The sequence below is a fragment of the Mauremys mutica genome, chromosome 2, assembly GCF_020497125.1.
Source record: "Mauremys mutica isolate MM-2020 ecotype Southern chromosome 2, ASM2049712v1, whole genome shotgun sequence".
NCBI lineage: Eukaryota > Metazoa > Chordata > Testudines > Geoemydidae > Mauremys > Mauremys mutica.
In genome coordinates, this window is record NC_059073.1 from 120,974,024 (window position 1) to 120,998,306 (window position 24,283).

The following is a 24,283-nucleotide window of genomic DNA, read 5'->3' on the forward strand; positions in this document are numbered from 1 at the left end:
ACTTCTACCCAGTTTCCTGTGCTCCTCTGGGGGCTCCCAAATTGGCTGGGGACCCTAGACATGGACCCCATAAGCCCTGGTGTTAATCTGCTACTGTTCTTGATACAGTATATAGACTATATACAAAAATTCTTACATTAAAACCTTTTATGAAACATGCAGGGTTTGTTGCCCCTCCCGTTTTCTTAAGTATGTAACAACATCAGTGCTCTGAGAGGAAGTCACATCATCAGCTAATGTGTTTTGGGAAAATCCCTTTGATAAATTAAGTGAAAATACTCCATCAATACATTGTTTTAGAAAAAGAAAAAAGTACTGCACTTGTTGAAAAATGTGTTACTTCCTGCTTCTAGTTGGTCTCTGACATAGCTGAATAGAAGGCAGCCGCAGCACTGAGAATAATTCCTGCCTAAAAATATTCTTGCTCTAGTTCTGGTTTCTGATAGTCATGATCTTCATGCATTTCTGTCTGTATGACTCATAGCACAGTGAACGTTCTTCAGCCTTTGTTCTCAACAAGTGTCCAAATGCTAGAAAATGTGTGTGAAGAGAGAGAGAGAGCAATTATTTATACTTGTGGAGTGCCTGGCTCATAGAACTGGTAATAGGGGGTGGTTATTTGGTGTCAGTCCTGCATTAGTAGTCACAAAGTCATTACCATTGGACGGTTGTTCAGTGACCTACATGAAACGAGTCCAGACCAGACTATTCCCTAGTGACAGGTGTCCATATCTCAAAACCCACATATACATAAACAGATACTTCTGTTTGCTGCCTCAGCAAGAAGCAGTGTGGATAAAAATTGATTTAAAAAGTGGATTTTTTAAAAATTAAATTAGTTTTTTAATTTAAATTAAAAACTGATTTATTTAAAAAAATAAAACCTATTTAAAATTTAATTTGAAATTGACAATGTATGCTCAGGCCTAAATTTATAATCTATTAAAATCATTTTAATTAAATACAAAAAAGCATTAAGTAATACATGTTTGCTGCCAAGATTTAAAGAAATTCAAACCAGTGAACTGATGGAAGTCACAGGGTAACAACCTCAAACCAGAGTTTGTTGAAGTGCTAAATCAGCTTTTGATATCAGTAGCCTCTTCGGCAGGTGCAAAGAGAATATTTTCTTTCAGTTTGGTCAACAAGTCCAATTAATGACTAATTCATTCAAAGTTAAGAAACTAATTAGGAGTTGAAAAAGCCGGAAAATTTGCTTCCCTCTTCCAATCTATGAATAGAAGAAAACTACATATGCAAGGATGACTTCTATTAATTCTAAAGTCTTGAACACGGAGATCATTGAAAACAATGAATTAAATTTACTAACTACAGATATTTCCTTTGTTTAATAAACTGGTTAGTTTTAAATGCAAAACGTTTTGATCAACTTTTTTTTCTTATGTATCCAACACACATACAAATTACAATGCTTTTTTGTGCATTTTTTTATTGAATTTGAATTTCCATCCAAATAGAGCTTAACACAAATTTCCAGAAAAAATTATTAATTCTGTGAATAAAAATGCATCATTTACCCTTTTTGAATGTAATCAAAATGTAAAACTTAAGAATGTGACTAAATATTAGTTTCACTATATAAGTACATAAATAAATGAGTATAGATATAGTGCATTTTCCTGGTTATCAAAAAGAAGCACCACATTTAGTGTAAAGGCTATATTTAGCTGCAAATCAACATGTTTTAATAGTTACCAACCAATGAGAATCAACCTTTCTTTAGGAAAATAAAAGTACAAATGCAAAACATGATTGAAGTTGATGGTTTAATCAAGATTTCCAGCTTGCTGAGTAAACCATGATTTAAATCTGTGATTTAAATCAATCCACCTGCAGAGAATCCAAGGACTGAATAGAGGATGACTTAATTTCTCACTCTTATTGGTGGCACCCCCATGTCAAGGTTGAGACACATTGGTGGAGGTAATACAGGGAAGCTTGCATGGCTGCTGCTTGAGTTGTCACTGTCCTATCGATAAATAGAGGACTTCAGTTCTTCAGAGCTATCCACCTGGAATCTTTCACAAACACTAAGCTCACTTCAACATATGTTTAAAAAAAATAGGCACTGTTTTCTGTTAACATCTGAGAAGGGGGACATCTCTGTCGCCTTCTCATGGCATTCCCCATGAGTAGCATAAAGCGAAACAAAAGTAGACAAAATTGCAGAATACAGTTTGCATTCTAAGCAATCAGCCCAAAAGAACCATCCTCCAATGGGCCCCCTTTCAGGCCAGAACTGCAAACTCTACCACTGGGGCTGGTTCTCAAGATGCTGCATTTTAATATTGAGGGTATGCAGTGGTAAAGGGGGGATACCTCCTTCCACTTAGCTACAAACCTGGATGCACACATCATCTTGCTTCAGGAGACACATTCCACCACTGATATGCATTTCAGTTCTAGTCTATGCTGTCATGACTCATCACCATCACAAGCAGTATGGAATGGCATTTTACATTAGAGAAGGGCTGTCCGCTGTCACTGTATGAACATCTGGTCCAAGTGATATCATAGAATGGCAGCAATAAAAGTAAATGAGCTTACACTGATTAATGGCTACAAGTTTCAATCATTTAACTGGCAATCCCCACTCTACCCATCTTTCCAGGTCCTCCCATCTACTGTGGCAACTTCACTTTCTGTCATGTCAATTGGGAATACCCTGACAACAATGCAGGCGGAGAGAGTCTAATGGAGTGGGCACCAGTCATTGACCTTCAACTCCTCTATAACCCAAAGCAAACACCAACTTTTCACAGTAGCATATGTGCAACAGGCTCTCTCCGAGTGCACTGGGCAACTGCCACCACTGGTCATAGAGTGGAAGCTTTGAAGCTTTCCCAAAGACTCAGCAATCAGCTGTCTTTGATCACCATGGGCCTGCGGATATCAACAAACAGCTTACAGAAGGCCTGGTGGAATCTTTGGAAAGCTTGGTGGGAGGTCTTGCAAGCAGAACTAGAGACATCTGTCAGCAAACTGGCTGAGTTGGACTTGACATGTCCAGCCAATATAAATGACTGCTACCGGACTTCAGTGAATTAATTCAAGCAGCTGCTAAGAAATTGATTCCTAGATGCTATCACTGACAGTATATCCCTGGGTGGTCATCAGAGGCAATTAAGCTCTACCAGGAATTCAAATCAGCTAATAACAAACAGGAGCCCACTAATAAATCTGAGGAACTCATTCAACTGCTGAATCAAACCAGGCATGACTGATGGAGAAAGTCAGTCATAAAGATGGACTTTACTCTGTGTAGCCAGAAAGCTTGGCAGACCGTCAAAAGACATTTTGAAGATTCCAGTCACAAGGAGTTTCCAGTCACCACAAATGCCATCGCATTCCAGCTTGTGGCTAACAGACACACACAGAACTCAGATAAGCCTTTCAGCCGTGCAGTCAGAACTGAAATTACAGAGAGGTGACAGGTTCCTAGTGTGGATTGATACTTGATGGCTCCTTTTTCAGACAAAGAGCTAGACCTGGACATAAAGATATGAAAACAGAAAAGGCTCCATGCCTGGATTATATCCAGATGGAGTTCCAACTTCAGAAAGGTCCAAAATCTGACTGCTTCAATTCCTCAACTGATGTTTCCAGGAAACCGCATCCCAAAAAACTGGTGCAGAGCAAAGGTCATAGCCATTCCAAAACTAGGAAAATCACTGGAAAGATTGCAAAGCTACTGACCCATCTCTCTCCTCTGTGTCATATACAAGTTTACAGAGAGAATGATTCTGAAGCACATCAATGAGGTTATTGAACCACATCTGCCTTTTGTTCAGACCGGCTTCAGACAAGGATGGTGTACCCAAGATCAAGTTATTCGCCTAACACAAGTCATTGAAGATTCCTTTAAGAAGAGAAAAAAGTTGGCGCTGTTCTGATGGATCGGTCAGCTGTTTGTGACACTGACTGGCATGTGGGGCTGACAGCCAAGTTATTGCATGCTATTTCCTGTAATCCCATGGTGTGGATTATCTTGGAAATGATAGTGAATTGAAGCTTCATCTTGCAAGATGAAGACAAAGTTAGGTGTCACCATAATAGACTTCCACAAGGATTGGTTCTAGCTCCTGTCATTTTCAGCTTGTATACTTTTGACCTACCAACAACAAAGGTTGATAAGTATGTATACACAGATGACATCTATCTCACTAATGTGGATAACGATCTACACAATATGGAAGGCTCACTCAGCCAGGACATAAATACTCTGGCCACTTAATGTAAGTCTTCACTGATGAAGGTAAGAAAATATAAGATAGGGGCCACAACCTTCCATCTCAACAATAACCCGTTACACTCAATACTAAGGATTATTCATTCCCTTTCCAGATAGTTGTCTCTTATTTAGGAGTCAAACTGGACTGCCAGTCTAACACACCAGTCCTATCTAGAACACTTTAAAAAAAAATCTCTTCCCACAATGCTTTGATCGAGAAGACTCCTGGGGAGTGGAGGCAAATGTTTAACAAATTTTAGTCCTGATAGTGGTATTTGCTCCAGTGGAATATTATGCGGCAGAAGTCAGTATATGCATCTCTTTGATTTGGAGCTGAACACAGCCACCCATCTCATTGGTGGTTGCCTTAGCTACACCTTAACATCTAATTTAAACGTGTTGGTTTAAATAGCTCCCTCAAAACTTCAGTGAGATGCCATTACCCTTAAAACTGCATGGAGGGCTATGATGGGTGAAAACAACCTGCTGCATACAAAGCTGACAATGGTTCCAACAGCTGCAAACAAACAACTCGTGCTTCCTATAAGGTCTGCCCACCTCCAGAAGAAAACACCTACACCTGCAGCTCCTGCTGACTTGCCATGACTGACTTTGCAGCAGCCATCCATGCACTTATATCCAGTGCTGCCGCCACACTGCCAATCTCAGATAACACATCAGGGCCAACAGTTATGTCTTTGCAGAGTAGCAGCAACTCTGGGATAGAGACAAATATACTGACAAATTTCAGAAGCCCTAATTTGCTTCCACCTGTTTATAGCCTGGGACACAAATCCTGGACTAGGCTTAACAGGCTACTCACTGGAATGGCCAGCATGCCAGCCACAATGCAGAAATTTGGCTTAGCCCAATCTTCACACTGTGATAGTGGGGAAGTGATGCAGACAGTCAGATATGTGGTGGAGCTCACAATTAGAAGACTGGAGAGCAGACTGCTACCTCTCGCTACCTTTGATGATGCAGCAGTTAACTGGCTGAACAATCTAGATATCAACTTGTGAAACATACGAAAGAAGAATACCTGAGAAGTTGTAAATATCAGAAACAAAAGCAATAGTCATTACAACAGTTAGCGTTTGTGTAAAGAGACATTATATAGGAACACATTCAGATCTTTGTAATATGGTAACACCCTGTTAAATAGAAAGTGAGCATCGTTACAACTGTGATATGTAGTTTCTAGTGTTTTTATTGAATTGACTGAAATCTCTATATAAACATTTAGCAGACCAGGCACATCCATCAAATGTTAATATTCCAAAAGAACTGGACACTTCAGTTATCGAGTGCCCATCTTGAGAAACATTAGATAGGCCTGATTTTCAGTGGATGAGTGCTCTACACTTCCTGACAAACCAAGGCCTTCTAAAGGGACTCAGGCTGGGCACTCAAAAATTGACGCATCCAGAAAATCACTAAGTCATTTTGAAAATGTTGGCCTCTGCTCTTTTGGGTGTCTGCCAGTCAAATTTTGGTTCTTTTTATAGTTATTTTTTGTTACACACAATTTACTCTATATTAGTAATCCGATTATCATAGGGTTGCCAACTTTCTACTCACACAAAACTGAACACCCTTGCCCCGCCCCTCCTCTGAGACCCCACCGCTGCTCACTCCATCCTCCCCCCCCCCCGTTGCTCACTCTCCCCACCCTCATTCACTCGCTCCTTTCCACCGGCGTGGCTCAGGGGGTTGGGGTGCAGGAGGGGGTGAGGGCTCCAGCAGGGGGTGCAGGCTCTGGGGTAGGGCCAGGGATGAGGGGCTTCGGGGTGGAGTCAAGGGGTTCAGGGTATGGGAGGGGGCCTCTGGGCTGAGGCAGGGGGTTGGGGAGTGGGAGAGGGTAGGGGCTGGGGGGTGTGGATTCCAGGGTGTGGCCAGAAATGAGGGGTTCAAGGTGTGGGAGGGGGCTCCAGACTAGGGCAGGGGTTGGAGTGTGTGGCCAGGGCGAGAGCTCCAGATGAGGGTGTGGGCTCTGGTGTGAGGGCAGGGATGAGGTGTTTAGGGTGCAGGAGGGTGCTCCGGACTGGGATTGAAAGGTTCGGAGAGCAGGAGAGGGATCAGGGCTGGAGCAGGGGGCTGGGGGGAAGGGCGGTCAGGGCTCAGGCTGGGGGTGCAGGCTCTGGGGCTGGTCCGGGGATGAGGGGCTTGGGGTGCAGGAGGAGGCTCTGGGTTGGGTGGGCCTCGGGGTTGGGGCGTGAGCTTACCTCCAGGTCAGTGGTGCAACAGGGCTAAGGCAGGCACCCTGCCTGTCCTGGCTCCACACTGTGCCCCAGAAGCGGCCAGCATGTCCAGCTCCTAGGCAGGGGGCCTAGGAGGCTCCAAGTGTCACTCTTGCCCGCAGGCACTGCCCCATCCCCTCAGCTCCCAATGGCTGCGGTTCCTGGCCAATGGGAATGCGAAGCCAGTGCTCGGGACGAGGGCAGTGCCCAGAGTCCTGTGGCCCCCTCACCTCTGAGCTGGACCTGCTGGCTGCTTCCAGGGTGTAGCGCGGTGCTAGGACAGGTAGGGACTAGCCTGCCTTAGACCCGCAGCACTGCCGACTGGACTTTTAATGGCCCGGTCGGTGGTGGTGACCGGAGACGCCAGGGTCCCTTTTCAACCAGGCGTTCCAGTTGAAAACTGGCAATCATATTATTTCCTGCCTATGTACTGGAATGTTTCCTTTAAGTTCCGAGGTCGAGATCCCCAAAGGTGGTTAGGCGCCTAAGTTGTACTTTTAAGTGCCGTTGTGATCCACAAAATCCCCACCCAGCTGCCATGTAATTCTGTAGGCACTTGAATTCACTTGGGTCCTAAGATTTTGCAGTAGGAGTTTCCTAGGTGCCTATGGTTCTGGGCATGCATACTGCTGCCTCCCTCTAGATGCCCAGACACTTATTTCTCACTTATGCCCCAGAGTGATCCATGAACCAGGGAAAGGTAGGTGCTCCTCCCTAGCTCACATGTGGGGCCCAATCCAGTAGGCATGCTCAAAGGCTGTCTAAGTCCAAACAAAACAATCAGAGGAAGACTACCTCCCTCATAATCTTTACCTCTGTGGTTACCGCACTCACCCAGGATGTAAGAGACCCCCAGTACAAGTCTCTCTGTCTGCCTGATGAGGAGAAGGGATTTGAATAGGAATAACCGACCTCTCAGGAGAGTGCTGTTACCACTCAGCTAAGGAACACTCAGATATTCAGGTTCCCTCAGTTCCTCCTGTTTAAGCTGTTCCTCTTTAATTAAATAATTACATATTAATTGGGCCAAAGAATGAGTCTAAATGACTCTACAGCTCTAGTTAGAACACTCACTTGAGAGGTGGCAGATCCCTTATCCTCATGAGGCAGAGTGGGGATTAAACTGATGGTCTCCCACATCCTCAGTGAGTGCTCTAACCACTGGGCTAAAGATAAGGGAGCTCCTTCCCCTCCACTACCAGAGCCTCTGAGCTTTCCTACCAGATCAGGTTCCACATGAAAGTTAGGCAGAGGAGCACTCATTTCCCCCAGGACTGTGGGTCACTTGCAGAGATAGGCACCTCCCTGCAGCCCAGACATAGGCACCTCTCTCTGTGAGTGGTAAACAGTGAAGAGGACAGGTCACTGATTGAGAGTGATCTAGATTGCTTGGTAAACCAGTCGCAAGCAAACAATGTGTGATTTAGTAATGTTAAATGTAAATGTAAATATCTGTGAACAAAAAAATGCAGACCTTACTGACAGGATGGAGGATGCTATCCTGGAAAGAAGTGACAGTAAAAACCATTTTGTGGTCATGGTGGATAATCAGCTGAACATGAGCTCCCAACATGCTACTGTTACCAAAAGAGCTAATGCAATCCTAGGATGCATAAATGGGAATCTCAAGTAAGGGTAGAGAGGTTATTTCCCCTCTCTATTTGACCGGTGTGACCGCTGCAGGAATACTGTCTGTGTCCAATGCCAGTGCCCACAATTCAAGAAGGATGTTGATAAATTGGAGAGGGTTCAGAGAAAAGTCACAAGACTGATTAAAGGATGACAAAACTCACGTTATGGTGACTGAGCTCTTTGAGTCTTTCGATTTAGCTTAACAAAGAGAAGGTTAAGGGGTGAGTACCTACACGGGGAACAAAACATAACAGACTCCCCTTTCATCTAGCAGAGAAAGGTATAACAGGATCCAATGGGTGGGAGTTAAAACTAGACAAATTCAGACTAGAAATAAGGCATAAATTTTTAACATGTGGCGGTAATTAACCATTGGAACAATTTATCGAGGGTCATGATGGATTCTCCATCACTAACAATTTTTAAATCGAGATTGGCTGTTTTTCTAGAATATATGAACTAAGCGTTATTTTGGGGAAGTTCTATGGCCTGCGTTGTACAGAAAGTCAGACTAGAGGATCACAAAGGTCCCTTCTGGCCTTGGAATCTATTAACTGTTTTCACTTTTGGCAGACAAAATCCCATCTTTTATGATAAATTAATATATACTTACTATATTTTAAGCATACGGACATGTTGCAAGTGTGGACAGAAATGGCTGACTATGTGCAGTATTATCTATTTCACATCTGGTTGCACAGGGTTTGAATGAGATCACAAATTGGCCTGTTTCTTGTTCATAAAGGGATTCTTATAGAGTTTGCAATCACTTTGCAGTTTTCAGTATCTGAACCAGCTGGAATACAAACCAAATGTTGATCTCAGTTTCACTCATGCAATCCCACTGGAGCCAACAGAGCGATAAGACAATGAATGTGGCCCCATATGTTTATCCAAACAATTTTTTTACTACTGGGAAGGTGAATAACAAAGCCACATGATTAAAATTATGGGGCTAATAGCCATTTGTAATAAACATCTTGCTTGGCCCTGATTCTCCTCCCACTTTCACCTGTGCAAGTGAAGAACCACTCAATTGAAGTCAGTGTGAAATGAGTAAGATGAGAATCAGGCTCCTTGGGTCGAATATCACATATCCATTTAAGCCTTTTACCTTGATTCTCATTATGGAGTTTCCTTTCCATAAATGCTTGGCAATGTCACAGTCTCTCTTTTTCCATCTTCATTGTGTACAGATTTACAGAGAAATTACACAAGCACTTTGAAGAAGCTGCCAAGAATGACTCTGTTATAACAAGTATCACATTTCATGGGCTTCTCCGCCAGATTTATCATAACAGGAGCAAAGTCATCCCCTCAGACACTGTGGGTGGAAGGAAGAAGAGTTTAGCAGATCCAGGCAAAGAACAGATTGGGTTCTGGTGGGGACACAAGAAGGAATTCTTCCTCTTTGGTATTATTCCAATCTTCCCCCACAGAAACACCTCCATGAGAGCTTCGGAGTGCCTGACAACTCTAGGTGGGAAGTGGACAGGCAAGACCATCTGTTTTTTTCCCCTTCCCCAAATCCACGAGGTTTGCTTGCCTAATCTGCACTGACGGGGTCAGCATACCCAGTATGTTTATTCTTCATGCTCACACACCTCCTAAAATAGGACTGTAGGAACAAAAGTCACTGGTCGAACCCATGGTAGCATAGCCCCATTGAAGCTATGCTGCCATGCACTTGAAAGAAGGCTGAAGGGAAATGAGACTGGTGGCAGAATGGAAGCAAAAGGCCTCCTTTCCTTTCCTTTGATCCCAGGGCCCAAACAACCCCCAGCATAATTTAGAGCAGCCTACTTTAAAGTACGTTACCTTCAGCCACCAGCTGCAGATCTGGTGGAGTTCTGTGTGCTCCATTACTTCCCTGGCATGCCCCTATGTATAACTCAAGACCATTGAAGTTGATGGAAAAACTCAAGCCACAAATGGTTACATCTGGAAAGATGGGCTATAATGGCAGAGAGAAAGGAGGGTCAGGGCAAAACTGGGAGGCAAAATCAAATCAGTATCTTAGATGCCTATATACAAATGCGAGAAGTATGGGTAATAAGCAGGAAGAACTGGAAGTGCTAATAAATAAATACAACTATGACATTGTTAGCATCACCAAAACTTGATGGGATAATACACGATTGGAATGTTGGTATGGATGGGTACAGCTTGCTCAGGAAGGATAGACAGGGGAAAAAGGGAGGAGGTATTGCCTTATGTATTAAAAATGTACACACTTGGGTTGAGGTTGAGATGGACATAGGAGATGAAAGTGTTGAGAGTCTCTGGGTTAGGCTAAAAGGGGTAAAAAACAAGGGTGATGTCATGCTGGGAGTCTACTACAGGGCACCTAACCAGGTGGAAGAGGTGGATGAGGCCTTTTTTAAACAACTAACAAAATCATCCAAAGCCCAAGATTTGGTGATGATGGGGGACTTCAACTATCCAGATATATGTTGGGAAAACAACACAGAGGAGCACAGACTTTCTAATAAGTTCTTGGACTGCATTGCAGACAACTTTTTATTTCAGAAGGTTGAAAGAGCTACTGGAGGGGAAGCTGTTCTAGATTTGATTTTAACAAATAGGGAGGAACTCGTTGAGAATTTGAAAGTGGAAGGCAGCTTGGGTGAAAGTGATCATTAAATCATAGAGTTCACAATTCTAAGGAAGGGTAGAAGGGAATACAGCAAAATAGAGACAATGGATTTCAGGAAGGCAGATTTTGGTAAGCTCAGAAAGTTGATAGGTAAGGTCCAATGGGAATCAAGACTGAGTGGAAAAACAACTGAGGAGAGTTGGCAGTTTTTCAAAGGGACACTATTAAGGGCCCAAAAGCAAGCTATTACCTTGGGCAAGAAAGATAGAAAATGTGGCAAAAGATCACCTTTGCTTAACTATGAGATCCTGCATGATCTAAAAAATAAAAAGGAGTCTCATAAAAAATGGAAACTAGGACAAATTACAAAGAATGAATATAGGCAAACAACACAGGAATGCAGGGGCAAGATTAGAAAGACAAAGCCACAAAATGAGCTCAAATTAGCTACAGGAATAAAGGAAAACAAGAAGACTTTTTATCAATACATTAGAAGCAAGAGGAAGACCAAGGACAGGGTAGGCCCACTGCACAGTGAGGAGGGATAAAACAGTAACAGGAAACTTGGAAATGGCAGAGATGCTTAATGACTTCTGTTTCGGTCTTCACCAAGTAGTCTGAAGGAATGCCTAACATAGTGAATGCTAATGGAAAGGGGGTAGGTTTAGAAAATAAAATAAAAAAGAACAAGTTAAAAATCACTTAGAAAAGTTAGATGCCTGCAAGTCACCAGGGCCTTATGAAATGCATCCTAGAATACTCAAGGAGTTAATAGAGGAGGTATCTGAGCCTCTAGCTATTATCTTTGGAAAATCACGGGAGACAGGAGAGATTCCAGAAGACTGGAAAAGGGCAAATATGGTGCCCATCTATAAAAAGGGAAATAAAAACAACTCAGGAAACTACAGACCAGTAGTTTAACTTCTGTGCCAGGGAAGATAATGGTGCAAGTAATTAAGGAAATAATCTGCAAACACTTGGAAGGTGGTAAGGTGATAGGGACTAGCCAGCATAGATTTGTAAAGAACAAATCATGTCAAACCAATCTGATAGCTTTCTTTGATAGGATAATGAGTCTTGTGGATAAGGGAGAAGCAGTGGATGTGGTATACCTAGACTTTAGTAAGGCATTTGATACGGTCTCGTATGATATTCTTATCAATAAACTAGGCAAATACAACTTAGATGGGGCTACTATAAGGTGGGTGCATAACTGGATGGATAACCATACTCAGAGTTATTAATGGTTCCCAATCCTGCTGGAAAGGTATAACAAGTGGGGTTCCGCAGGGGTCTGTTCAGGTACCGGCTCTGTTCAATATCTTCATCAATGACTTAGATATTGGCATAGAAAGTATGCTTATTAAGTTTGCAGATGATACCAAACTGGGAGGGATTGCAAGTGCTTTGGAGGATAGGGTCATAATTCAAAATGATCTGGACAAATTGGAGAAATGGTCTGAGGTAAACAGGATGAAGTTTAATAAAGACAAATGCAAAGTGCTCCACTTAGGAAGGAACAATCAGTTTCACACATACAGAATGGGAAGAGACTGTCTAGGAAGGAGTACGGCAGAAAGGGATCTAAGGGTTATAGTGGACTACAAGCTAAATACGTGTGTGTATTTGGTTGTCATAGTTTTTGTTCCTATGGCAACTGAGTTAGATTATTAGGGGATAGCCCGGACGGCTTCAGCCGGTTGGGTGAGCTCTGTATCTGTAAATAATAAAATGGTAGTTTGTTAGCTGTCTGCTCTCTGGCCTCAAGTGATTTCTTCCTAAACCGGCTGCCCCCAAGGATAAAACAAGTGGCGACGATGGATGGGATCCCGGTGCTGCTCCAGTAACAGAAGGAAGAAGAAGTCAAGGTAAAGAACAAACAAAGAAAAATACTGCTTGTTTTGCACTGACTGTGAAAGTGAAACTAAAAATCATGGCTACTCTGACCAGGCCACTGGAACCTTTTGATGAGAATATAGAGCAGTGGCATGTGTATACTGAGCGTTTTGAGCTTTTTGTTATTGCAAATGACATTACAGAAGCGAAGAAGATGCCAATATTCTTAAGTGTTGTAGGGGCTAAAACCTACTCCCTGCTACGCAGCTTACTACACCCTGTTAAGCCTGGGACTAAATCTTACAGTGACATTGTGGAAATCCTAGGGTCCCATTTTTCCCCAAAACCACTGGTAATTGCTGAAAGATATAGGTTCCACAAAAGAGACCAAAAAGAAGATGAAACAGTTGTACAATTTGTAGCAATTTTAAAAAAGCTAGCAGAACACTGTGAATTTAAAGAGATGTTAAATGATGCCCTGCATGACAGGTTAGTGTGTGGCCTCTACAGTGAAGCTGTACGGAAGTGCCTACTGACAGAGGCTCAGCTTACATTACAGAAGGCTATTGATATTGCTGTCTCCATGGAACTGGCTACAAGAGAGGCGCAATACATCAGTGCATCCCCTAGGGTGCAAAAAGTGTCACAATAACCGACCCACAAAACTGTGTGGAATCAAGAATGTTACCGCTGTGGTAAGCTGGGTCACCAGGCATCAGAATGCTGGTGTAAGGACCTGGTGTGTCGACACTGTGGCAAAAAGGGACACATTGAGTGTGCCTGTAAGCAAAAGAAAAAGAGGCCTGTGGTCTGGCAGACAAAAAGAGGAACCTTGCATACCCTAGAGCAGACCCAGGATGATCAAGGTGACACCTCATCGCAAGAGGAAGTGCCACTGCATGTTTTGTCTTTGGCAGTGGGCTCACATGAATACTGGGTAACCCCGTTGTTGGATGGCAAACCTATACGCATGGAACTGGACACCGGTGCAGCCGTCTCACTGGTCTCCGAGACTGTGTATAAAGAAAAGCTACAGCATCTTCCGCTTAAGGCAACAAAAACTGTTCTGAAGACGTATACGGGAGAAGCTGTGCCCATGTTGGGCACTATTGATGTTAAGGTGGAGCTCAATGGACAGGCTGCTAAATTGCCACTGTTTGTGGTGAGAGGTAACTACCCAGCCTTAATGGGTAGGTCTTGGCTTGGGAAGATTCAACTGAACTGGGCAGAAGTGCACCGGATGACTAAAGAAGAAACCAGTCTAACCCCTATACTAAGGAAATATGCTGCTGTTTTTGGAGATGATTTGGGAAGTATGAAGGGAATCACTGTGACATTGAACATTAAACCTGGCAGTCCACCAAAATATCTGAAAGCCCGAACTGTGCCGTATGCCATCAGGCCAAAAGTTGAAGCAGACCTGGAGCGCCTGGTCACCAATGGAGTCCTAATACCAGTTACCCATAGCTCATGGGCCACTCCTATTGTTCCAATAGTGAAGAAAGATGGCTCTCTCCGGATTTGCGGTGATTTTAAAGTCACTATCAACCCAGTGTTGTGTGCAGAGCAATACCCGCTTCCCCGCATGGATGACCTCTTCGCAGGCCTGGCTGGGGGGACAAAAGTTCAGTAAGATTGATCTGAGTCAAGCATATTTACAGATGCACGTCAATGAAAAGTCCCAAGAGCTGTTGACTATTGTGACTCATAAGGGGCTTTATCGATACTGTCGCCTACCCTTCGGAATAACGTCTGCTCCCGCCCTGTTCCAGAGGGCTATGGACCAGATCTTGTGTGGCTTGTCAGGAGTTCAGTGCTATCTGGATGATATCCTGGTCACTGGAAGAAATGAAGAGGATCACTTAAAGAATTTAGAGGCTATCCTACAAAGACTGGAAGAGTATGGCCTACGAGTTCGCAAAGACAAGTGTGAATTCTTCAAGCCCTCTGTTGAATATTTGGGACACATAATTGATTCTGCAGGTCTTCATAAGGCCCCTGCAAAAGTTAAAGCTATTGTGGAGGCTCCCCCATCTCGAAATGTAAGCCAGCTGGGCTCGTTTCTAGGACTACAGAACTATTATGGAAAGTTCATCTCACAGTTAGCTACACTGCTAAAACCACTTCATGAGCTCCTTGGGCAGAACAAGGCCTGGAAATGGACTGAAGCCTGTGATGTTGCATTTAACAAAGCCAAGGATGCATTGCTAAATTCTGAAGTTCTAACGCACTTTGATCCATCCTTACCCCTACAATTGGCCTGCGATGCCTCCCCTTATGGAGTGGGAGCAGTCGTGTCACACATTATGCCTTCGGGAGAAGAGAGACCTATTACTTTGCTTCACGCACTTTAAGCAAAGCAGAAACTAACTACGCCCAAATCGAACTTGAGGCATTAGGAATTGTTTTTGGAATTTGGAAGTTTCATCAGTACCTGTTTGGGCGAAAGTTTACTCTTCTCACAGACCATTGACCTCTGACGTCAATTTTTGGACCCTACACAGGCATTCCCCCATTAGCTGCTAGTCGTATGCAACGTTGGGCACTGTTACTTTCAGCACACACATATGACATCAAATATCGGAAATCCACTCTGCATGGCAATGCAGATGGCCTCTCAAGGTTGCCTTTGCCGGTCAAACAAGATAGTGCCCAAAAGGAAATCTTCTACTTTGAACAGGTAGAGAATACACCCATCACTGCTACTCAGATAAAGAAGGCAACTCACGTTGACCCAGTATTGTCCCAAGTTATGGACCTGGTGATGCATGGAAAATCTTGACAAACCTCTCCGGTTTCACCCGACCTTGTTACCTACACGTCCAGGAGGACAGAGTTATCGGTCCAATCTGGTTGTTTGTTGTGGGGGAGACGTGTCATTATTCCACCACCACTGAGATCACAGATGTTAGAACAGCTACATTCCGGTCACTGTGGAATAGTGCGCATGAAGGAAATTGCACGAAGCTATTTTTGGTGGCCTGGATTGGACAGTGCTATTGAAGATAAGGCAAAAGCTTGTATGTCATATCAGGGTGTGAGGAATGCACCCCAGCGGGCACCCCTACACCCATGGGACTGGCCTGAAAACCCGTGGCAACGTATTCACGTTGACTTCGCTGGCCCCCTTGAAGGAAGCATGTTCTTGGTCGCAGTAGATGCCCATTCTAAATGGCCAGAAGTCTCTATAATGCAGTCCACTACTGCAGAGAGTACTATCCAAAAACTACGAGGACTCTTTAGTCGTTTTGGTCTGCCAGAACAACTTGTGAGCGACAACGGACCGCAGTTCGTCTCTCAGGAGTTTCAAAATTTTATGAAGGCAAATGGGATACACCACATCACGTCAGCACTATATCATCCATCCACCAACGGATTAGCTGAAAGATTTGTGCAGACAATGAAAAACGCTTTGAAATCAGCCAGGGGACAACACTCCATTCAAAAGCATCTGGATACCTTCTTACTTTCCTACAGAAACACACCTCATGCTACGACCCAGGCATCCCCGGCCTTTCTAATGATGGGACGACAGCTGCGCACTTGCTTTGATCTGCTGAAACCTTCTGAACCCCGACAAATTGTGCAACATCAGCAGCAATATCAAGTCATCAGACGGGCACCCAGAGCAAAAGACCGAACCTTTAGCCCAGGACAGCCCGTTTTGCCTCGGAATTATACTTCCAGAGCTAAATGGGTCCCGGCCACAATCATCACTCAAACAGGACCTGTTTCCTACACAGTCCGGACTGCAGAGAATCTTACCTGGCGGCGACATGTAGATCAGCTGTTGCCAGGTCATGCCAGTCCTCAGGACACATCTGCAGTTGAGGGGTCTGACTTCACTTCTTCTGGTGAGACACCGAATCATGAGTCACCTGTTCCTGACTGTTCTCCTCCATTACTGCCGGCAGCTGAGATACCCCTTTGCCCAGCACGAGCTGATACCACCTCCTCACCTGTTCGTGCTGTGGACCCTGAGCCCATGATACTTTCGGGTGCAACAACACCAGAAGTTTGCCGTAATCCACCTAGAGACAGAAGGCCTCCTCATCGGCTGGATCTTTAGCTAGGGCAAACCCATGGTTATGGGGCAAAATAATCCCCAGGGTTTAGCTGGGAATGGAGGCAGTATACCCTCCTTCTCCAGTCTAGTGTGTGTTTTATTTAGGGGATGTTCTTATTAGAGGGGGAGGAATATGTTGTGTATTTGGTTGTCATGGTTTTTGTTCCTATGGCAACTGAGTTAGATTATTAGGGGATAGCCTGGATGGCTTCAGCCGGTTGGGTGAGCTCTGTATCTGTAAATAATAAAATGGTAGTTTGTTAGCTGTCTGCTCTCTGGCCTCACGTGATTTCTTCCTAAACCGACTGCCCCCAAGGATATAACAATATGAGTCAACAGTGTGATGCTGTTGCAAAAAAAGCAAACATGATTCTGGGATGCAACAACAGCTGTGTTGTGAGCAAGACACAAGAAGTCATTCTTCTGCTCTACTCTGCACTGGTTAGGCCTCACCTGGAGTATTGTGTCCAGTTCTGGGCACCACATTTCAAGAAAGTTGTGGAGAAATTGGAGAGGATCCAGAGAAGAGAAACAAGAATGATTAAAGATCTAGAGAACATGACCTATGAAAGAAGGCTGAAAGAATTGAGTTTGTATAGTTTGGAAAAGAGAAGACTGAGAGGGGACATGAGAGCAGTTTCAGGTATATAAAAGGGTGTCATAAGGAGGAGGGAGAAAACTTGTTCATCTTAGCCTCTAAGGATAGAACAAGAAGCAATGGGCTTAAACTGCAGCAAGGGAGGTTTAGGTTGGATATTAGGAAAAAGTTCCTAATGGTCAGAGTGGTTAAACATTGAAATAAATTGCTTAGGGAGGTTGTGGAATTGCCATCTCTGGGGATATTTAAGAGTAGATTAGATAAATGGCTATCAAAGATGGTCTAGACGGTATTTGGTCCTGCCATGAGGGCAGGGGACTGGACTCAATGACTTCTCGAGGTCCCTTCCAGTCCTAGAATCTATGAATCATTCTTACTGATACCGCTTTGTAATTAACCAGGCCATTATGTTAAAGTGTTACTGATTTTGTTGTCACTTAACTGTTAGCTTTACCCATTTTCTGTTTCCTATCTAATTAGTGACCCAACACTAGACTAACTGAGCTAGAGTTGTGCTAAATATGGATCAAGATGTTCATTTGCATAATAAGTAACAGTGCACATCAATCTTAGCATACTCCCGGGAAAAGCTATCCCATCACTTCAATTAGAACCAGACAGACTTCTAACAGACTTATTTTGGAATGTGACTACTATATAACATATTACATTTAAAAACTATTAACTGCATTTAACACACACCTCTACCTTGAAGACCCATCTCCAAACTCTCACACAACTCTGTATCTAGCACATCAGTCTAGGTATGTACAGCATATTCATCATCATGGTATCTCAGCCCTCTCCCTATGTTTATGATGTGTCTTTTTGCAAGAAGTGGTGATTATTATTGTAGTGGGAATGACCTCAACAGTTTCATTGAAAATATGGAGCAGATAGTAAAAATGATGGTGAGTGGATAAAATAAGAATGGACTTTTTAAAATTTTTGCCCATTAAGGTCCTGAGCCAAATGCCTTTGAAGTCAATGGAAAGAGTTAGTGACAGTCTTTCCATTGACTTCAGTGGCCTTTGGATCTTCCCCCAAGACTCCAATCCAGCAAAGGGATCTGCACCCTTACTCCCACTGAAGTCAGCAGGATGCTGCATGGCAGTAATGGTCCAAGCCTGTCATCATCTCAGCAAGATCCAGGCCTAAAGTTTGGAGTTAATGGCTCAAGATTTTGGCTCCATCTAAATTTAAACAGGACAAAAACATTCTTTGGGTTTGGTTTTTTAATCTAACCTGGAAACAAAATAATGTTGAGAGGAAGGATGATACAGTGGTTAAGGAGCTAGTCTGGAATGTGGGCGACCCAGGGTCAGTTTCCTGTTCTGGGCTTCCTGCAAGACCTCAAACAAGTCACTTAGGTCTTTGTCTGCACTATGCATTAGTACCCCTTCATGCTTTGGCCACCATTCCAGAGGACATGCTTTCATGCTGATGACACTTATTAAAAAAATGTGTTAATTAAATTGTGACTGAATTTTTTGGGGGCAGAATTGTATGTCTCCTGCTCTGTTTTACCCAAATTCTGCCATATATTTCATGTTATAGCAGTCTCAGATGATGACCCAGCACATGTTCATTTTAAGAACACTTTCACTGCAGATTTGACAAAACGCAAAGGTGGCACCAATGTGAGATTTCTAAAAATAGCTACAGCACTTCACCCAAGGTATAGGAATCTGAAGTGCCTTCCAAAATCTGAGAAGGATGAGGTGTGAAGCATGCTTTCAGAAGTCTTCAAAGAGCAACACTCTGATGCAGAAACTACAGAATCCGAACCACCAAAAAAGAAAATCAACCTTCTGCTGGTAGCATCTGACTCAGATGATTAAAGTGAACATGCATCAGTCCGCACTGCTCTGGATCATTATCAAGCGGAACCCATCATCATCATGGACATATGCCCTCTGGAATGGTGGTTGAAGCATGGAGAGACATATGAATCTTTAGCGCATCTCACACACAGGGGCGGCTCTAGCAATTTTGCCGCCCCAAGCACGGCAGCACGCTGCGGAGGGCGCTCTGGCGGTTGCCGGTCCCGCGGCTCCGGTGGACCTCCTGCAGACGTGCCTGCGGGAGGTCCACCGGAGCCGCAGGACCAGCGAACCCTCTGCAGGCACACCTGCGGGAGGTCCACCGGAGCCGCCTGCCGCCCTCCCGGCGACGCGCCCCCCGCGGCATGCCACCCCAAGCACGCGTTTGGCGTGCTGGGGCCTAGAGCCAGTCCTGCTTACACAGATATCTTGCTACGCCAGCTACAACAGTGCCATGTGAATGCCTTTTCTCACTTTCAGGTGACATGGTAAACAAGAAGCGGGAGCATTATCTGCCACAAATGTAAACACATTTGTTTGTCTGCGCATTTGGCTGAACCAGAAGTAGGACTGTAGGCTCTGAAGTTTTACATTGTTTTATTTTTAAATGCAGTTATTTTTTTACATAATTCTACATTTGTAAGTTTCACTTTCATGATAAAGAGATTGCACTATAGCAGTTGTACTAGGTGAATTGAACAATGCTATTTTTGTTTTATATTTATTTTTATTACAAATATTTGCTCTATAAAAAAGTGAGCAATGTACACTTTGTATTCTGTGTTGTAACTGAAATCAATATTTGAAAATGTAGAAAACATCCAAAAATATTTAAATAAATGGTATTCTATTATTGTTTAACAGAGCAATTAATCGTGTGATTAATTGCTTGACAGCCCTAGTAGAAAACAATGTTTAAAAATACTTTAGGGAGGAAAAACTGACTTAAAAATTGACAAAACTACTGATATTAAACAAAGTAAATAGGTAGGTAGGCCAGGGTCTGGAGTTTCAATTCTGCTTTAATTTCAAGTGAGCTCAGTCCTAATTTTTGCCAGCTAGCCTCAGAGCAGACAACTGACAGAGCAGAGATGTTTCTCACCCCTACAGGGGTTCTCCCTTGAGAATAGGGTTGAGGCTTATGGGAAGTTTGCATATGCCATCATTCTTCTGTGGATAAATATAGACCTTCAGTCACCAGGGTTATTAATCTGGCACCTTCTACAAGCCTGTAAATTTTCATGAAAGGCTGTAAAATAACCCAAGTCTTGCAGGTAGCACTTCACACCCTCTTTAGAGAGCATCTATTTGCTTATTTCATGGAGATCCCCTGCCTCTACCTGCTCATCCCACTGATATCTGTACAGTTATGGTGATAGTCATTTGACAATGGTAAAGAGTCACAAAATGACAATGGTAAAAATTCACCTTTAGAAACTGAAGGAGGAAATTTATCAGAAGAAGAAAACAATGCTATCCCTAAGCTGCTCCATCTTTACTTCACTCTAGAGCTGGGGTAGGCAACCTATGGCACATGAGCCAAAGGCAGCACACAAGCTGATTTTCAGTGGCACTCACACTGCCCGGGTCCTGGCCACCGGTCCAGGGGGCTCTGCATTTTAATTTAATTTTTAAATGAAGCTTCTTAAACATTTTAAAAACCTTATTTACTTTACATACAATGATAGTTTATTTATATATTATAGACTTATGGAAAGAGACCTTCTAAAAATGTTAAAATGTATTACTGGCACGTGAAACCTTAAATCAGAGTGAATAAATGACAACTCGGGCACACCACTTCTGAAAGGTTGCTGACCTCTGCTCTAGAGCTCCTATTCCCTCCCCTCTCCTGCTACAGATTCTCACATCTCATACATCCAGTCTCATATGAATATGCCTCAAACTCTTCAAGCTGTTACCTTGACAATTGCCATATCATGGAATGTCTCTAGGTTTATGCATCCAGCATTGTTAACAAGCTGTTAAGCACATCCCCAACAGAGGGCTGGTAATTGGAGAAAGGAAAATTCCCAAATGCAGGACAGAGGCCTGGTCTCCACTACAAAGTTTTGATGGCATAACTATGTTGGCTAGGATAGCAGGGAAAAAAAATCACATATCACCAACACAGCTATGCCAGCAAAAGTCCTAGTGTAGAAGAAGTTACACTCACAAGCGTGTGCTTCTGCTGATGTAGCTTATGTTGTTCATGGGGCTGATTTAACTATGCTAGTCAAACAACTCATTTTGTTGGTATAAGCTGCATCTCCACTGGCAAAGCAACTGTAGTGCAGATATGGCTAGAGAAACCAACATGTTGATGCTAACCTTTAAAAACCCTAGAGGTGGAAGACTCAAAGAGCCACACAGAAAGTTTTGGCCACCAGAGGGGAAGGAGAAGAGGAAGGAACAGCCAAAATCAGAAGGTGAGGTGCTGACAAAAGGCTCCTTGTCTGAGGAGATAAGCCATACACTGCAACAGAAAGACCCTGGCTGGCCCCAGAGGACTCTGACCCCAGCCCAAGAAATGCTCTGGAGTGGTGAGGAAACTGGAAAAGGGAAATGCATGTAGGATTTATTTTTGTATTTTTCATGTGATTATGTTAGGAGCAATGGTGCTAGAATCCATTTGCAAAGTGTCTGTGCATTTTGTGCATACCTTGTGCCCCTTGATAAGGTAAACTGGAGACCCAGAACACCCACACAGCTGGAGTCTGGGACAGGGCATGTTTCAGCTGTGGAGGGAAGCTAAGGGGTCAGCACTGGTCCAGGGGCTGGGTAGTGAGCTGTGTGGTTACAGCTCTTGTGGGGTGGGGACACGGGTGCTGGACAGAGGATCTGTACCTGGAGCTTACCCATGTCAGGAAGAGTCAGGTGATCTTTTCTCAGGCTTTTTTAACAGAGGAGGGGGAGCTTCACGCTTCCCCCTTACTTTAACTCCTTGCATCTGCAACCTCACTGGCTCCACTGAGGTTGCATGATTGTAAGTTAGTCAAACTGAGCATCCTGGTCCATATTCCACCCTATGTTCTTAATTAAATAAAAATGTCATTTGACTAACTCACCTTCCCCCCTACATCCCTGCCCAAATGAAGAAGTTCTGAGTTAAGGGATGGAATTTCACTTTCTTTTTTTTTTTTTTAATACATACAATTTCTAATGTTCCAGATTGCGTGTTGGTAAGCAACAAGCAAAGTTAGAAGTAGCAAGGCCACAGAGAAGCTTTAACTCCCCCTCCCTGCCCCAAACAAATAAAAAGGTAGTCATACCAGTACCAGGTGGAAGGGGCCATTGTTAAGTATTGCAGTAAATGGATCCATTGTGACAGTGGCGTGAAATCCATTTCAGGCTGTGACATTGAATCAGAAGAACTTTCAGTTGGGTTGCCAACCACTTATTCACAGGGGAGAAATCCTACGGTATAAAAGGACAGTGTGGTCTCCTTTCTGACACTTTTATTTTGATGCTTTTTACTGTTTTTCCCAAAATTACCAGGGATCCTAGAAATCTGTTTCCCATGGAAAATGCAGAATTTGCATTTTTACAGAGAATCTTTAGTTTTTACACATTGTGAAAAAATAAAACACATTAACTATTAACAAAATTTTCCTGATAGTACCAGGGTCACTTATTGAATGTGCACAATCTCCCTTCGTTGTGGCTGATTTTTGAATGTGCTTTAAAATTTACAACAGAATCCCATTTATCTAATCTAATTGGGACCAGGGCCAGATCAGATCATCAACAATTGAGATAATCAGGAGAATTGGCAAAGTGCTTTCTATCCCTTATTTTAAGATGGGTGTGGGGCACGTCTAGGGTGGTCAGCCACTGCCTGAGCCCCAGCCACTGTCAGCTCTGGGCAGCTGATGGTTCAGTTGGTACTGAGAGCTACATAATGGAGACTCAGATAAATGGGTTCTACTGTATATGGATAATATATTGTGACAAAACTAAAGTTTAGCATTTCATTTTTATCACAGAAAACTGATTTTTGTTTTTATTTTAATCAGAAAATTGTTTTTATCAAGGAAAACTAGGATCCCTGAAAATGACTACAAGAAATGCAGGTGTACAGCCTACCAGTCTGCTAATCTGAAAAAGCAAAGACTAAGCAAAACAATAGGAAAATGTGTATTTATAGCTGGACATGAGATTCATTGTCTATTTGGAAGATTGTGGCTAACATAGCTGCGGTACCTCTTGAGAATTAGATAAGAGTTCCAGGTGTGAAATTACTTTTGATATTTGGATAATTAAATTACCGTATGAGAAATTCATGCTGACACTTGTGAATTTAGATGCTGATACAGTACAGATTTAAACTGAAATGCAAGAAACCTTTAAAGTCAAACAAGTTTAGAGACACGTAAATTACACGAATACTGCATTTTCTTTACAATGAAGCATGATCACAAGAGAATTGTTTTCTTCAAAACCTATTTGTTATGTAATGCATAAGTGATTATAAATATCTACAGTAAATTAAAAGTGTAATACTGGTCTTAATTTATTACCACCTTCACTAAGGCATTCATGGATTCCCCTCTGCCCCCTTTATACTGTATGAATTCACATTACAGTATCACAAGGGAATCTGCAGAATGAAATGCAGGATTTCAGAGGCATTTATTGGAGTGTATGGAAGGCTGTCACAGGGTCCACTCACTGCTCGTGGTGCCTGGGGATTAGTTTCCTTCCAGGTGCTGCACCTTCCTCCAGCATTCTCCCCACCCATCATCCTCTCTCACCTTGCTGCTCCTCCTGCTCCAGGAGCTGCAGGTTCATCTTTGTGACTGGGCCCTCTGACCAGGTCACTATGGTCCTCCCCTTCCAGAGTATCACAGTTTTTCAGGGCAGACTGACCCAAACAGTCCACTCTCCACTGCTTGATCTGTGCCACTTCCCTAGTGGCTGGTAGGGGAACCTGGGCCTGTTTCCACCTCTACTCCATTTCCACCTCAGGGATCCTCTCTTCAGTGACCAAGGACTGTAATATCCTATGCCTTGCAGCTTTTCCCCCTGAGCTTTCCTCCCTTTCTACCTCTCTTCCCTCTCTGGGTTTACCAACTCCCTCCTCCCAGGGGGTAGCTGCAAGCTACTTGCCTCTATACTGCCAAATACACATCCCTTCTCTAAGAGAGTGGATACAGGTTACTTCCCTGCAGCCCCCTTCTGCTCTCAACTTCTGGGATTTATACAGGCCCCTCCTATTACTGTCCAGCTGAGACTCATTT

The 24,283-nt window shown here is 43.4% G+C and overlaps 1 long non-coding RNA gene across 1 annotated transcript; it reads right to left on the minus strand.

The window, feature by feature from the left end:
- Nucleotides 1–289: 289 nt before the first annotated feature.
- Nucleotides 290–24,201, minus strand: LOC123364875. The gene is made up of 5 exons (XR_006577320.1): nt 23,798–24,201; nt 22,316–22,460; nt 9,943–10,078; nt 9,239–9,448; nt 290–530 (listed from the first exon to the last, which is right to left on the minus strand). It is a non-coding gene; the product is annotated as an uncharacterized LOC123364875 (long non-coding RNA).
- Between the last annotated feature and the right edge of the window lie 82 nt (nt 24,202–24,283).